This window comes from Schistocerca serialis, chromosome 4 (assembly GCF_023864345.2).
Source record: "Schistocerca serialis cubense isolate TAMUIC-IGC-003099 chromosome 4, iqSchSeri2.2, whole genome shotgun sequence".
Lineage (NCBI taxonomy): Eukaryota > Metazoa > Arthropoda > Insecta > Orthoptera > Acrididae > Schistocerca > Schistocerca serialis.
The window spans coordinates 49,463,052-49,469,051 of NC_064641.1; positions in this window are offsets into that span (position 1 = coordinate 49,463,052).

Consider the following 6,000-nt stretch of genomic DNA (forward strand, 5'->3'; position numbering starts at 1 on the left):
AAACCTCAAATTGGCCTACAAAAACTACGTAATCTACAGCGCATGCGCATCGAGTGAGGTTTCCAACATTTTCGCGCTCTCTTTGCACAAACCATTAGTTCTAGAGAACAAAATGAATAGGACCTTTTTTGTAGGAAATTTAATATAGTTAATTTTTGTACTGCGACGTTTTATCGCTGAAGGGTGCGTTTTCGAGTTATTCAAGAAAAACGTACAAAAGCTTTATTAAATGTGTTCTATCTCGGAAACAATTTGGAATAGGACCCACGTCCATATGAAGTTTTTTGTTCAGAATCACTAATATTATCACCGCTCAAAGCATGTACCTTTCCTCGTGACTCACCCTGTATGTAGAGCAATTACACAGTGTTAATACTGATGATAATACTGACGTTACAAGAAGAGGACCTCATGATCGTTCATGGGCGCCACTTACAGTGTTCGGATAACTCTGTTATGAAGAACAATAACCTATCCTAAAATACCTGGTTGTGCAGTGCCCGTTATTTATTCACTTTTGTTTACAGGTATGCCACGTTCTATGGAAAACATAAATTTGGGATAAAAGGACGGAACAATTGTTAAGTTCCCCCCCCCCCCCAAAAAAAACCTACTTCTGAAGCCAGGAGCAGTTCCATTGCTCTTCCGAGACTGTCCATCCTATTTTTCAAAAGAAGGGAGCGGACGTAAGGGGCCAGAGGAGAAAAAGCTAAGGCTTGAAAATGAACGGCTAGCAGCAGCGTTACAGCATAGTCTGTCTACTCAAAAGGACTACTGGTAAGCTTTCAGCTTCGCTTCTGGGGCAGTTTAACACATTCTGTTTCAAGATATTTCTTTTATATTACCTTGCAGTTTTAAATAAGCGAATATAAATGGCTATGACACAGATTACACTCTAACATTATGTGGGTACCACATCTACAAGCTTTGAATCTTTTGTTTTCATCTTTAATGAGCAAGTCTCTTTCCCATGAAAAAAACAAATGTAATGAAAATGAGCCGAAAGAGTTTGCTATATATTTAATCTAATCCTGTTCCATATGCTGGTTTTTCAGAATCACTAGATATTTATTCTCCTCGTTTCATTTTTACTTCTTTCATGATTTGTCTGGTTTGTCTCTCACATTACATTGTTTTCACTTTTATTTTGATTCTATCTTCCACAATAGGGGCACCTATGTAAAAGGTCTCTGTCAGAAAGAATTCTGAAAACTGCCTTTATAATGTCAATAGCAGTTTCTAGCAGCATAAGATGTCTTTTATTAACTTCTTTAGTACCATTTTTCCGCAATGCATTGTTATTTTTTATTGTCCATTTACATCAAGAAACCCGTAGTAAATGTACCATGCCTGTATAACTAGCCATGTCCAAGAAAAATGCACACTATCAGGAATTATGTAACACCGTCAAAAATCACAATTTGTGTATAATTTTTAAAAAGAAATGTATTCAAGGCCTGTAAGGTTATCCGAAAGCGTAGCAAATGTTTGCATCTCGATCGAATTTTCGGTCAACGCAGTTCAAATGAAGTGGAAAAATTAGGTAATTATTCGTTTTTTCACCATCATTTCGTTAACCCTTCAGTACTGTGCTGGAGTTTAGCTAACACACCAGTTGACGTTTTTCTCAACATTATCATTAGATGGCGCACAGCTGGTGCCTGAATACTACTGTAGTTCACTTTTACAATCTGTTGAATTATTGTCGGTAACATGAGTTTAGCTTCGTTTGTAGAAGAAGACAAGCGTGTTGCTCGTCTATTATCTAATAAAAGTTTTCATAATTTATCTAGCAGTTTCCGTGTCTATGGTGAAAAGAACATGAAGTGTACTTAAGTATGTCTCGAACATAAATATTAGGCTATGCTGGAAGTCAGCCATGGACCACAACCTTTATTTGGCACTCTCAAACGAATTATCACCTCTCAACATAACATAGACCTCTTGACTATGTTACACAACCAAGACGTGAAGGGGGGGAGGTCCAATACCACACTTCAAACTCTAGCCAAATATATCAATTGTAAAATTTTTCTTGGTTCATTCCTTCGACATCACCAGGTCATACAATCGTAGCGTGAGACAAATTTGAGAACAAAGTACGAATGTCGGTCAACAGATGGCACACAGCGTTGAATATTATAATGCTTAAATACGCTTTTTAGTTGCTACTTGTGACCTAGTTGCGAGTGAAGTTGTTATTGTGAAACTGCAACTTCTCAATCACTGTGATTTTTGACAGATGCCTGATTTCCTTCCCGCCCATACGGTGAAAGATGTTTCGGTCTTGAAGGAGGCACCGAACGAACATTCTTTGTTCCAAATGTTACATGTAACAGACTATACACTACAACTGAAAATAGGACAATGGAAGTCTACCAATTATTTTTGTTACTTTTGACAATGTGAGCATTAAGAAAGAAAGAAAAAAAGGGATTCCCTCTTCATAAGTATTATAAATTCCGGGAAATTTCTAGTGTAGGCCTCTCATAACTTTCTGATAACAGCGTCCATTCTCATCTTGAACAAGTAGCACATCTGAAAGGAGAGGCTATACAAACTGTGAAGAACAGTTAGTCCATAGTTTGCAGTTACTATTATCCTGTCTTCCCGTCTTACGCTTGCTGCATTTTAAAAGAAGTTTTTCACCAGTCGCGTTTCGGGTGTATGAGAAAACATCTGTGTTTATTGGTGTTCTTTCTTCTCGTTTACATGTTTTGAAGTCCACTGCTTTTTCCTGCGTTGTTGACGGAGGTTGGGATCGTTTGTGGTATTTGAGATAAAAAGAGTCTTTAGATTTCAGCATATGCTTCGTTTGACAGGCAACAAGTACGTCAATAAATCAAACAGTATGAGACTCATAGTGAATTCACAGTAGTTACGTCTTGAAATCACAGTTTTCATTCAAATATCTGTAATTAGCGACAGAAGACTGATAGTACATCACAACAATAAGGGAAAACAAGATGAAAAGTGGAAAGAAAAAATTTCGAAACATAAAAACATGCTTTGTTTCGTAAACAGAGCAGTAGTGCGACCTCCAGCGTGGGACCACATGAGAGGAAACTCAGATGATAATCAAAAAACGCGAGGAACTGTAAGTAATCATGTATTTATATGAAAAACGATACGTGAACTCTTTTATAATCTACAAATAACACATATCAACGCAAAGCTGTATCATTCTAGATCCCACTGATGATGCCTTAAAGTAAAAAGGCGAAACGGGTCTGGCAGAAATAAAACACAGTGCAGCAAGAAAGTTGGTTTTTATTTACAAAACAAATCTTTCTGTGCTTGCTGCGGAAGGTGGTTGCGAAAAGGTACTCTACAATAAATGTAAATTTATATTTAAAACAAAAATGCGTCTGGTGAAAATCCTATCTTAAAAGGCAGTAAGTTCGAGATGGAAAAAAAAAACATTATTTATTAATACGCAACATCTGCGGTAGATGGCCATACAAATAAACATACATCATTTTGTGTCGAAACGATTCAAAAGCACTCAGCAATAAGTTACAAATAAAATAATTACGCCATCTCGAAGTCGCAATGTTGCCGTTTCATAAATCACCAGAAGGTTCAAGTCGATTTTGTCACAAATTTTTGACTTCTGGATCCCTTTACCGAACGGACTGCGTGTGGCACGCTCTCGATGACGTCACCAAGTACTACCTGTCGCTCCCTTCAGTGTCGCAGCTGCCCTTGACCGCTGCCATTGGTCTTCGAAAAATATTGCCTTGCCAGCAGACTTTACTGTCAGACTTGTTGTCTTTCATTGTTAGCTGTTTATGGTCTCCCACTTTATTTAATTTTTTTATATTTCGGCACCAGTGCCAAGGTGAAAAATTGCTGTGAAACGTGCATGCAGACATTATTTACGCATTCTAAGAAGGATACAGACGGTAAGATCCTACCACTGGTGATTTCATAATCGAATAAAAGGTGACGGGTGTCGTGTCGAAGAAACCCATTTCGCTAGCTGCGTATGCAATACCGGCATTAATAAACAGTGACTATTACCGTGTATACCAAAATGGATAATCTAGACGATTCTCTGAAAAAGTGAGACGAATAAATATACACTGACGAAAAAGAAATCGCAACACCGAAAAATAATCAATGAAGAGTAATGAAATTTCGGGAATGCATTTTTCTAGGTAACATATTCAAGTGTTTAACTTTGCAAGGTCACAGGTTAATGTAAGCGCGAAATAAGCCATTGAAAATGTGAAATGCTGGTACATTAATAACCGGTGTAATATCCAGGATGTTGAATGCAAGCATGCAAATGTGCATACATTGTGTTGTACAGGTGCCGGATGTCAATTTGTGGTATGGAGTTCCATGACTGTTACACTTGGTTGGTAAATCAGTGACGGTTAATGCTCGTTGTGGATAACAGTGGAGTTGTCGTCCAATGATGTCCCATATGAACTAGATTGGAGACAGATCTGGTGATCGAGCAGGCCAAAGTAACATGTGGACTCACTGTTAGAGCATGTTGGATTACAACAGAGGTATGTGAACCAGCGTTATCCTGTTGGAAAACACACCCGGGAATGATGTTCATGAATGGCAGCACAACAGGTCGTATCACCAAACTGACGTACAATTTTGCTTTCAGGGTGCGTAGGATAACCACGAGAGTTCTCCTGATGTCACAGAAATCGCACCTCAGACCGCAGCTCCAGGTGTACGTCCAGTGTGTCTACTGTGCAGACATTATGGTTGCAGGTCCTCAGCTGGCCACACATGTCCATCGCTGTTGTCGAAGCAGAACCCGCTTCCATCATAAAATACAACAGACTTCCACTCTTCCCTCCAATGGGATCTCGTTGGAGTCCACTGAAGTCGCAAAGCGTGGTGTTTTGGGGTTAGTGGCATGCACGCTACAGGGTTGTCATTGGAGTGACTGATTTGTAACAGTTTGTTGGTCAATGTGGTGCCAATTGATGGTCAAATTGCTGCTGCAGATTCAGTTCGATGTACCAGAGCCATACTTCCAACACGATGGTCTTCACTCTCGGTAGTGCTACGTGGCTGTCAGGAGCACAGTCTTCATGGGACTGTAGTTCCTCACGACGACTGTTGCCAGCAGTCATTTACAGTGGCTACATTCTTGGCAGGTCTTTCTGCAATATCGTAGAAGGAACTTCTAGCTTCTCGTAGCCCAGTTACACGGCCTCGTTTGAAGTCAGTGAGATGTTGATCATGGCGTCTTTGTCGCCTTAGAAGCATTCTTGACTAACACCAACTTATCAAGTCCAATCTCAAAGATAATGAACACTCACGACCGCTACACCGCTTATTTATAGCAAACCTGATCTGCATCCTCATAGTGGCGCTACTAACGCCACTCTTGTGCGACTGACACGAAATTTGAACAGACACCATCCTTCAGGTAAAATGGAAATGCCATGTGGTTAGGGCCTCCCGTCGGGTACCACTGTTCGCCTGTTGCAAGTTTCTCGAGTTGACACCCCTTCGGTGACTTGCGGATCGATGGGGATGAAATTATGATAATAAGGACAACACAACACTCAGTCCCTAAGCGGAAAAAATCTCTGACCCAGCCGGGAATCGAACCCGCGCTGTTAGGTATGACATTTCGTCGCGCTGACCACTTTTTTTTTTTTTTTTTTTTTTTTTTTTTTTTTTGCAGACGCTCCATCTATCCTTTTTTTCCCAGCAATCCAATTTTGTAACCACTTTTATTTTTAATTTTTAGGATGGTCAGGGCGTGGTACACGCAGCACTAGCAGTGGGGTCTCTTCATGGCACTGCCAGTGCGTCGAGGCCCAAACCCCTCCCACCCCTGTTTTCATGTTCCCTGTTGGGTCATAACACTAAGTGTGCAGTAATCTTATCACAAATTTCCCATTCTCCGATGTAAGAAAGACAAAGAAACCTCTTCTCTGAGTAGAAACTGAACACTGATAAAAACTTAACAATTCTTCTTGAATCACACAAATACTTTGGAAGTCGAACACGAGTAAT